We start from the raw sequence: 11,936 nt of genomic DNA, 5'->3' as shown, positions 1-11,936 counted from the left end.
GATATTGAAAGGGTAACGCAATATGTAAAGGGGGACGAAAATCTAATAGTCATGGGCGACTGGAATGCAGTTGTAGGGGAAGGAGTAGAAAAAAAGGTTACAGGAGAATATGGGCTTGGGACAAGGAATGAAAGAGGAGAAAGACTAATTGAGTTCTGTAACAAGTTTCAGCTAGTAATAGCGAATACTCTGTTCAAGAATCTCAAGAGGAGGAGGTGTACTTGGAAAAGGCCGGGAGATACGGGAAGATTTCAATTAGATTACATCATGGTCAGACAGAGATTCCGAAATCAGATACTGAATTGTAAAGCCTACCCAGGAGAAGATATAGACTCAGATCACAACATAGTAGTGATGAAGAGTAGGCTCAAGTTCAAGACATTATTCAGGAAGAATCAATACGCTAAGAAGTGGGATACGAAAGTTCTAAGGAATGACGAGATATGTTTGAAGTTCTCTAACGCTATAGATACAGCAATAAGGAATAGCGCAATAGGCAACACAGTTGAAGAGGAATGGACGTCTCTAAAAAGGGCCATCACAGAAGTTGGGAAGGAAAACATAGGTACAAAGAAGGTAGCTGCGAAGAAAACATGGATAACAGAAGAAATACTTCAGTTGATTGATGAAAGGAGGAAGTACAAACATGTTCCGGGAAAATCAGGAATACAGAAATACAAGTCGCTGAGGAATGAAATAAATAGGAAGTGCAGGGAAGCTAAGACGAAATGGCTGCAGGAAAAATGTGAAGACATCGAAAAAGATATGATTGTCGGAAGGACGGACTCAGCATACAGGAAAGTCAAAACAACCTTTGGTGACATTAAAAGCAATGGTGGTAACATTAAGAGTGCAACGGGAATTCCACTGTTACATGCAGAGGAGAGAGCAGATAGGTGGAAAGAATACATTGAAAGCCTCTATGAGGGTGAAGATTTGTCTTATGTGATACAAAAAGAAACAGGAGTCGATTTAGAAGAGATAGGGGATCCAGTATTACAATCGGAATTTAAAAGAGCTTTGGAGGACTTACAGTCAAATAAGGCAGAAGGGATAGATAACATTCCATCAGAATTTCTAAAATCATTAGGGGAAGTGGCAACAAAACGACTATTCACGTTGGTGTGTAGAATATTTGAGTCTGGCGACATACCATCTGACTTTGGGAAAAGCATCATCCACACAATTCCGAAGACGCCAAGAGCTGACAAGTGCAAGAATTATCGCACAATCAGCTTAACAGCTCATGCATCGAAGCTGCTTACAAGAATAATATACAGAAGAATGGAAAAGAAAATTGAGAATGCGCTAGGTGACGATCAGTTTGGCTTTAGGAAAAGTGAAGGCACGAGAGAGGCAATTGTGACGTTACGGCTAATAATGGAAGCAAGGCTAGAGAAAAATCAAGACACGCTCATAGGATTTGTCGACCTGGAAAACGTTTTCGACAATATAAAATGGTGCAAGCTGTTCAAGATTCTGAAAAAAGTAGGGGTAAGCTATAGGGAGAGGCGGGTCATATACAATATGTACAACAACCAAGAGGTAATAATAAGAGTGAGAGTGGACGATTAAGAACGAAGTGCTCGTATTGAGAAGGGAGTAAGACAAGGCTGTAGCCTTTCGCCCCTACTCTTCAATCTGTACATCGAGGAAGCAATGATGAAAATAAAAGAAAGGTTCAGGAGTGGAATTAAAAAACAAGGTGAAAGGATATCAATGATACGATTCGCTGATAACATTGCTATCTTGAGTGAAAGTGAAGAAGAATTAAATGATCTGCTGAACGGAACGAACAGTCTAATGAGTACACAGTATGGTTTGAGAGTAAATCGGAGAAAGACGAAGGTAATGAGAAGTAGTAGAAATGAGAACAGCGAGAAACTTAACATCAGGATTGATGGTCACGAAGCCAATGAAGTTAAGGAATTCTGCTTCCTAGGCAGTAAAATAACCAATGACGGACGGAGCAAGGAGGACATCAAAAGCAGACTCGCTATGGCAAAAAAGGCATTTCTGGCCAAGAGAAGTCTACTAATATCAAATACCGGCCTTAATTTGAGGAAGAAATTTCTGAGGATGTACGTCTGGAGTACAGCATTGTATGGTAGTGAAACATGGACTGTGGGAATACCGGAACAGAAGAGAATCGAAGCATTTGAGATGTGGTGCTATAGACGAATGTTGAAAATTAGGTGGACTGATAAGGTAAGGAATGAGGAGGTTCTATCCAGAATCGGAGAGGAAAGGAATATGTGGAAAACACTGATAAGGAGAAGGGACAGGATGATAGGACATCTGCTAAGACATGAGGGAATGACTTCCATGGTACTAGAGGGAGCTGTAGAGGGCAAAAACTGTAGAGGAAGACAGAGATTGGAATACGTCAAGCAAATAATTGAGGACATAGGTTGCAAGTGCTACTCTGAGATGAAGAGGTTAGCACAGGAAAGGAATTCGTGGTCGGCCGCATCAAACCAGTCAGTAGACTGATGACCAAAAAAAGAAAAAATACCCAACGATCGCAAGACCGGAGAAAATTTGTACAGAAGTCACATTGTATGGAGTATTCACTTCATGTGATATTATCAATGACACACATACATCAGTCAGTTCTGCTAAGAAATTCATCAATGGAGTAGAAGGAACTGGTCACCAATAAATCATTTGGAGCCTTTTCTAACAGCACTCTACTATTAGTTTAACTTTTTATGGGTGTTTGCATGTTATTGAAAATGTGTATTGATGAAGAGTGGACACCTTCCTGAACAAAAGTAAGTGGTTTAAATCTTTGAGAAAGTTAGTATTATTTCTTGTATTGAGGCCGTGCACTGAGCTGTCTGTTTAAGAAAAAAGATATATTTTTAATGATACATTTCATTAAGGAATAAATATATTGGGAAGCAGTAGTTAGCATCTCAAGTTCCTTAAAAATCCCTTGGCAGGATGTCCTTGAGTTCACACCACAAATAATAAGTACTACAGGTTTTTAGGCTGGGAAAACTTTAGCTCGGCTTAATGAACTATCCCAGAAAATAAGTTGACTTGTGTATTGAAAGCAAGCATAGTACACTAGCTCTTTGGGACTACTGAAGAACAGGATTCAACTCATTAGCTTTGACCAATGAGGTCAGAATTTGACAGAGTTCGTTTGTTAGACAGATTTAACAGCAAAGACGATTGTTCGTAAACAAAGGAATGCAGGAGAGAAAACAGATGTTAGAGATATATCGCGGCCAGTAATATTTCGACCGTAAAGTTAAGGATATCACTTGTTTGAGTCCTAGTACATCTGTAAAAAATAAAGGAGAAAAGCGAAAGAAATAGCGGTAGCATCGAATACATCACTTGACATAGATGAATTGTATCTCGAACCTCAGTCGAGCTGTATAGGTTAACTGCAGTACGGGATAAAAATATACTGATTTGTTCCTTTACGTTAGAATTAGTATTCTATTGTTCAGTTGAACTACATAAGTCAACTGAAGTATAGGATACAAATTTTACATGTGCTGTTTCTTTCGAGTGCGCTACCTCTAATAGTCTGATCTTACATAGATAATATTACTACTGAAGGCAGAAAGATCTACATACATGGTATTTGTACCCCATGCTGCAGTTGACCTGTATAGATTAAGTGAAGAATAGGATACTATTGCTAAAGAAAACGAGAAAATCTATGTGCATTACATTGGCAACCTGTACCTCACTTCAACTATTCAAAGGCGGAAGAACATGACACACACAAAATTTGGTCAACTGATGTATGGGATACAATTTTTTTGCATTCAATGCTAATAGTATCGACTGAAAGTTATCGTAGTCTTGCTAGCCATGACAAGAAAACCAACAGCAGTGAAAATTGCTTCCCAGTCTTTAATTGAGCTGTAGAGGTCAACTGAAGAATAGAATACTAGTGCTACCAAATGGGAAATAACAATATTTATAATGTTTGTATATTGTACTTCAATTGACCTGTATACATCAACTGAAGAATAGAATACTAGTGCTTCCGAAGGCGAAATATAGCGGTGTACAGAACAATTGTATCCTGCCCTTCAGTTGACCTATATAGGTAAATCACATCAATGTTATATATATCGGTTTTTTCGTCTAGCTACCACCAGTAGCACGTACTTCAGTTGACCTGTATACATGAACTGAACTACGGGACACAAATTTTACGTGTGTCAGTCTTTCACTTTTAATAGTGATAGAATAGACACGAAAAACTCGTATTGATACTAGTGCAGCAAAAGGGAAGAAGAGCAACAGCTGCAAAATTTGTGTTACATATTGCAGCTGACGAACCCATACGTAAAGCAAAACAATGTAATAGAACATTGAAATACACCAAATTAGACGAATTCACTACAACAAAAAAATAAATGTATCACATGACAACTCCTCCGCAAAAAACCGAAGCTCCCCTAGAAAGACATCAACAAAAATCACTTACCCACATACACAAGACACACAACATTACAAAAAAAAAACACATACCCAAACATACAAATTTACATCAAAGAAATGAAGCTAAAAAATCCACGGAACAAAATTATGCCACACAAAAAACTGAAGAATTACAGTTGAATGTCAAGAAATCCAAATCAATATTTTAACCGTCTTGACCAACCCCACCCTTCTCCTTAATTATCAGTCACACTCACCCCCATCCCAATCTGTAATTAACTAACGAATTTTGGATGATACATTTGGCCAACACGTTTAAGGAAACATGTAAATGGGCAATATGTATCGGGTACACTAGGACTCCATAAATATACATCTAAGTGACTCTGTAGTGTCGAAACCTGTGGTTTTCCCTCCCTGCAACAGATTTTATGGCTGACCAATGAACTTCTATACTACTGGTACAAGCCCCAGTTGATGAAGATCTGAATTCGGCATTATGATTAACAACAAGATGCTGAAATCACCTATTCCCCAAATCCCTACATGAAGAAAAACCATCTAAAATAACTAAGGAACCCTCAGTAATATGATATGCAATTAATTTCACCAAAACGTCCTTTGTTCTAGTTGAACTACTTTGAAAACTACATCATCATATTCTGGACTTGGAATTACAGTCCACGAAACCCATAATCCTACTGCAGGTTCCCCCCTGTTGTACTTCCTTTTGCCAAAATGCGACTCATCGATTTCGACTATAACACGCGCACCCCCCCCCCCCCCCACCCAATGGCCCCCTGTACGTTATATATTCCCCACAAACGTCCCTAAAAAAAGAGTACCAGTCTACTATGGTACACTCACTCACACGACATTCATGCACACAGCCAAACATTATATTTCAAACACCAACAGTATGTAATTTTTATAATATCCCTCATGGCAGGCTTAGATTTCTCAAACCATGGTCCTCATCTAATTGAGCGCCATAACCGATACTTGCTACACCTCCATACAAAATAAGCAGTGAGTACGATGAGCAGACACACTTATCAGTAGCATATGGTCGCCACACTCACGACATCGAATGTAATCGGCAACAAGACCAGACATTTCTAAAATTCGAATGGTCGTCATCATGTCTATGCCCATAGCCTCCTTTAAGTCATCCAGATTCATTGGAACAGATAAACCCATACCTACAAACAAAAATGAAACAACTAAAAATTCTCCTAAAATAAAAAGACTTTTTGCCGAAATTACTCAGGAATGAAACTAAGTACCAAATGAATTGCAAACAACCAATTATTTAAATCATTGCACACAACAAAATTTAAAACCACATTAAACTTTTCAACGTGCATTGATGGCACTTATCCACAGCAGACAACCCATTTATTGTCTATGGCTTGAAAGTAAACACATAATATCTATGGGTAACATATGACACCATTGGTCAAAGCCAATGGGTTGTATCCCATGCTTCAGTAGACCCAGCTTTTTTTTATTTTCATATTACATGTTTCTAACAACATCACAGAGCAAACAGAGATTTGTCTAGGTGCTTTAGCAGTTAAATTTATTATCTAGCGGTAATTCCAAGATATTAATAGTTTCAACTTCTTATATCTGCTTGTCATTATATTTTGGGCATACACTTGCAGAAAACCTTTTCCAATTTCTGAATGGCGTATAATACGTTTTTTCAAGGTGTAGTGTCAGACAATTGGCTATGAACCACTTACTAAAGTCCATGAAAATTTAATTAGCCTACCTTTCTAAGCCTAAACATCATTTACTATTTATTGCAATGTTTATATCATCTTCAAACAAAACAAAGTTGGCGTCTGGTAATGTTACTGATGAAAGGTCATTTATAGAGGGCTATTACAAATGATTGAAGCGGTTTCATAAATTCACTATAGCTCCATTCATTGACATATGGTCACGACACACTACAGACACGTAGAAAAACTCATAAAGTTTCGTTCGGCTGAATCCGCACTTCAGGTTTCTGCCGCCAGAGCTCTCGAGAGCGCAGTGAGACAAAATGACGACAGGAGACGAGAAAGTGTACGTCGTGTTTGAAATGCACTCACATCAGTCAGTCATAACAGTGCAACGACACTTCAGGACGAAGTTCAACAAAGATCCACCAACTGCTAACTCCATTCGGCGATGGTATGCGCAGTTTTAAGCTTCTGGATGCCTCTGTAAGGGGAAATCAACGGGTCAGCCTGCAGTGAGCGAAGAAACGGTTGAACGCGTGCGGGCAAGTTTCACGAGTAGCCCGCGGAAGTCGACGAATAAAGCAAGCAGGGAGCTTAACGTACCACAGCTGACGGTTTGGAAAATCTTACGGAAAAGGCTAAAGCAGAAGCCTTGCCGTTTACAATTGCTACAAGCCCTGACACCTGATGACAAAGTTAAACGCTTTGAATTTTCGGTGCGGTTGCAACAGCTCGTGGAAGAGGATGCGTTCAGTGCGAAACTTGTTTTCAGTGATGAAGCAACTTTTTTTCTTAATGGTGAAGTGAACAGACACAATGTGCGAATCTGGGCGGTAGAGAATCCTCACGCATTCGTACAGCAAATTCGCAATTCACCAAAAGTTACCGTGTTTTGTGCAACCTCACGGTTTAAAGTTTACGGCCTCTTTTTCTTCTGCGGAAAAAAGTTACAGGACACGTGTATCTGGATATGATGGAAAATTGGCTCATGCCACAACTGGAGACCGACAGCGCCGACTTCATCTTTCAACAGGATGATATTCCACCGCACTTCCATCATGATGTTCGGCATTTCTTAAACAGGAGATTGGAAAACCGATGGATCGGTCGTGGTGGAGATCATGATCAGCAATTCATGTCATGGCCTCCACGCTCTTCCGACTTAACCCCATGCGATTTCTTTCTGTGGGGTTATGTGAAAGATTCAGTGTTTAAACCTCCTCTACCAAGAAAGGTGCCAGAACTGCGAGCTGGCATCAACGATGCTTTGGAACTCATTGATGGGGACATGCTGCGCCGAGTGTGGGAGGAACTTGATTATCGGCTTGATGTCTGCCGAATCAATAAAGGGGCACATATCGAACATTTGTGATGCCTAAAAAAACTTTGAGTGTTTGTATGTGTGTGTAAAGCATTGTGAAAATATCTCAAATAATAAAGTTATTCTAGAGCTATGAAATCGCTTCAATCATTTGTAATAACCCTGTATGTACAAGAAAAAGTGAGGTCCCTGAAATGGAACAATTTTATTCGTCCTCTGTCAGTGATACAGGACTTGAACAATTTTGTAGCCTTTTCTGTTACACCATAATATTTTAATTTGCTTGAAAGGATATTGTGATTCACAGAGTCAAACGCCTTTGACAGATCACAAAATGTATCAGTAGCCTATAATTTAATTTCTGATGAAGTACATTCTCACTGAATATGTAGATAGCCTTCTCAGAATTGAAACCCTTATAAATCAGAATTGTGGCTTGGATAATATTTTATTTGGATCATATTTTTAAGAAGACGATTGTATACTATATTTCCTAAAAATTTGGAGAATATAGGCAAAAAAATGGAATTGAACAGAAGTTGGGTGGTATGTCTTTATCTCCTTTCTTATACAAAGGCTTAACCTCAGCCTATTTCAGCCATTCAGGAAATATTCCACTGATAAAAGACTGGTTACACAAATAATCACTAAACTCAGAGGCACACTGTTAAATCAGCTTTGTTGGTAATTTATCATAGCTACTAGAATTTTCTGATTTTAAGTATTTTATGGTGGACATTACTTCTATTGATATTGTGAGTTCATACTCATATTATTGTAGTTATTGGTAGTGAATGGTCTGAGATATTCCTTGGCATCATCTAAAAAACTTGACAATCTCATCTTTTCAATAACAGTTATGAAGTACTTACTGAAAAGATCAGCAACACTGCACACATCTGTTACCCATGTATCATTTGTGCTTAATGCTAACAAATTAGCATTAACATCAGAGCTGTTCTGACTACATAGAGTTTCCTTTTTGTCATACAGGATAGCTTTATTTCTTGAGTAATCCACAGCTTTGTTATAGACTTTGGTTTAATCTTCATTAATTTTGGGGGAAACAGTTTTCAAATAAGTTAAGGATATTGTTAATAAATATGTCATATTTGTCATTAGTGCTATTAGTAGTGAACAGCACTGCAGTCCATGTCTTTGAGGAGTTTCCTAAAACAATCAGTTTTTGGCTCACTGACTACCCTCTTGAACTCAGATTTGGTAGATTTTATCTCCTAATCGGTACTAACATTTAGCAAAAGGAACTGCATGCTATGGTTAGGAGGTTGCTTATTAATGGTTTTGTAATATAATTTTGTTGCATAGACATTTGTATAAAAATATCAATGGCCATCTTTGAGCCCTTAGCTATTCTAATTTGAAAGTTAACGGTACAAATTAAGGTGAATGACAATGCTACTGATTGCAATAAGTTCGTAGCAGCAGACTTTTCAAGAAAATTTACATTAAAATCACGAGCAACTACTAATTCTTTCTTTTTTGTTATTAAATAGCCCAAGAGAGCTTCAAAATGATTTATGAACAGATTAAAATTATCTGATGGTACTCGGTATACACTTACTATAATGAATGATTTATTATGAAATTCCTCTTCTGTTACACATGCTTCCATATGCTGCTCTAGGGAAAATTTCTGAATGTCTATTTCATTAAATTTATGGCCATTCTGAAGAACGTGACAACTCCTCCATCCTCAGTGTTCTAGAGAGTTCATTGCTGAATTTATCGAAATATATACGAGGTATACATGTTAGTGGAAAATAAAAAGCAGGGACTACAGCGATACAGATAAGATGAAGTGCTGACTGTTTCCCACAAAGAGTTAGCAAAGCAATGAATTTTGCGATCTGGTGCCAAGGAGACAACTAGTGTACTCTTATCCAGTAGTGTCCTATGCCATAATTTAATGTGAGTTGTGACAGAGTAGCAAAAAAGGTTGTCCTATTTGTTCTAAAGAAGAGCACAGTCAGGTTATTGTGTTAAGCTGATGTTGGAAGATCTTGAAGCCATGCCTTCAGGAACATAGTTATTATTAAACAAGAATGATTTATAGTTGAACTACAGAATTTACTACCAGAATAACAGAAGCAAAACTTTCCAGTTACATGAAATAGAATTTTATATTCTGGTGCAAAATATGCTGGTAGACTTCAGACAGGGAATTGGAAATGTCGACAAACTGAACTGTAGCTCATTGACCATGTATATAACTTACAAGAATATACTGTTTCTCTTACATGTCTGAAACTGAAAAAGATATTATCTGTAACTTGGCGTGGTTGAGGTGCAGTAATTCACTTGCCTTCATGAAACTGCAGTAGCACATTCTAGGACCTTGCAGCTTCTGTTTCCAGAAATCTCAATCTCACCATCAGCTGGTTATTCAGTGAAATCGCTCTCCTCAAGCAAGTTTTATATACCAGGAATTATAATTATCAAAATATAACGCACTTTTCTAAATCCATCCTCAAAAAATTTCCCAATCATCAAGTTCGCCATGTAACTCATAATGCAAATTTATGTGCGAAAACATTTTTGCTTAGGAAGGCACTGTGTGGACCATTTTGATCTGGCTTTCTATTTCTCACAATACAAGTTGTGAACACAAACCATTCTAAAATTTCCTGTCTAACAGTGCGTTCACTTGTCACGGAAATTTCTTTTATATGCCGACCGACGGCGGGTCAGAAGTAGATTGTAGTGTGAACACACCACAAGAAGGGCTAAGCACAAGTAGGAAGTAGTCACCTAAGCACATCTGCGGAGAGAGCAAAGGTGTCAAGTAGCGCTGAAGGCGACCAAACAACGAAAATATCACATATGCGTTCAAGTAAACCTAATGGGTTCTGATGGTTGAAGCTGTCACATAGTCATGCATGTGCACGAGAGACAGTTTGAACATGGCTAAATTTGGTTATGATAGCTTCACTTGAACGAAACTTTAGAGTTACAGCGTTCTATGGCAGGCACAAGCATTTGCACAGATAATTGTGCAAACAGATCATTGCCTGTGGACAGGCCTTAAACTCAAAAACCTTGAGAGATAGCTGTTTGGCCTTTAGGCCAAAAGTGACAATAAATGAAAACTTGTGACGTCATTGGACTGACCAGATTTCTGCAAGTACAGACAGCGTAACAGATAATCTAATTTGTAATCAGTGCCTTTTGTACATAGTATATGATTCCAAAAAATAACATGATAACTTCGAGAAGCTGATTTGTGTTAGTAATATGCTGTCATTAAATGTTTCGTTGTAATTTTGTCACAACGACTACAATCCTTCATGATAAACTTTTCGATAACTCATACTGCTGTACATGCAACAGCCACAAAGTTGTTTGATATATCTACCGATACTATTTCCCAGGCTTGCAGTATTTTAAATCTACCATTATTTTTAAAAGAAAATCACACTCATTAATATATAAATGGCATTAAACTAGCATAAAAGTTTCTAGCAAGTGCAACACCTTACGTTTTACTATGTTCTTTAATAACAAAAATTATTATTTACATACTTTTATATATTATTCATCAGAATGTTGATGTAATTTATCACAAAAAACACACACTTATTAAATTATTTTCACAAATATTTCTAAGATGCTGAACTGGAATTTTGGTCTAGTATTTGTACAAGAAGGGCAACGGCCTTGCCACAGTGGATGTATCGGTTCCCGTGAGATCACTGAAGGCAAGCACTGTTGGGCGTGGTCGACACCCAGCCTCGTGATGCCAATTGAGGAGCTGCTCGACCGAATAGTAGCGTCTTCGGTCATGAATACCATCGTACGACCAGGAGAGCGGTGTGCTGACCCCATGCCCCTTTTACCCGCATCCTCCACCGAGGATGACACGGCGGTCGGATAGTCCTTTGAGGCTACTCTTGGCCTGATGACTGAGTGCTTTATTTGTACAAGAAGCATGACTGATTCAATATGTTTTGCAGCTAAATTTGTCTTAGTTATGTAGATCATTCCAAAGTTCTCATCTCAATACATATTAATCGTAACATAAAAGGTTTCATGCTACAGACAGCAAACAGAGCCCCCTTGTGCTCTGTAACAGTGCAAGCACATGAGACAACAAAAATACCCAATTTTTCTTTCCCTGTAGTCACTGTACAAAGCCACATCACATTTATGAACTTCCTTCAAACACAATGAAGTTTCATGTGCAGAATGCTATGGAACTAATACTTACAATATGAACAGTAATAGATCAAAAAAAATTTACTGCGTTTTATATGGGAGCATATTTACAAGAGTTCAGGCTATGAATGATAATCGACTGCTTAACTTATTAAATCAAAAGGCAAAGTGAGTATTGGATGATTTTCTCTCTGAAAAGCTTCAGAATATCAGAACAACTTCAGTAGAGACACAGATATTAAAGCATCCCACAACACTGACCAACAGGCATTAGTACTCCTAATGCAACACAGATT

This window comes from Schistocerca gregaria, chromosome 6 (genome assembly GCF_023897955.1).
Source record: "Schistocerca gregaria isolate iqSchGreg1 chromosome 6, iqSchGreg1.2, whole genome shotgun sequence".
In the NCBI taxonomy this organism is placed as follows: domain Eukaryota; kingdom Metazoa; phylum Arthropoda; class Insecta; order Orthoptera; family Acrididae; genus Schistocerca; species Schistocerca gregaria.
Note: the sequence above shows the minus strand (reverse complement) of the source record.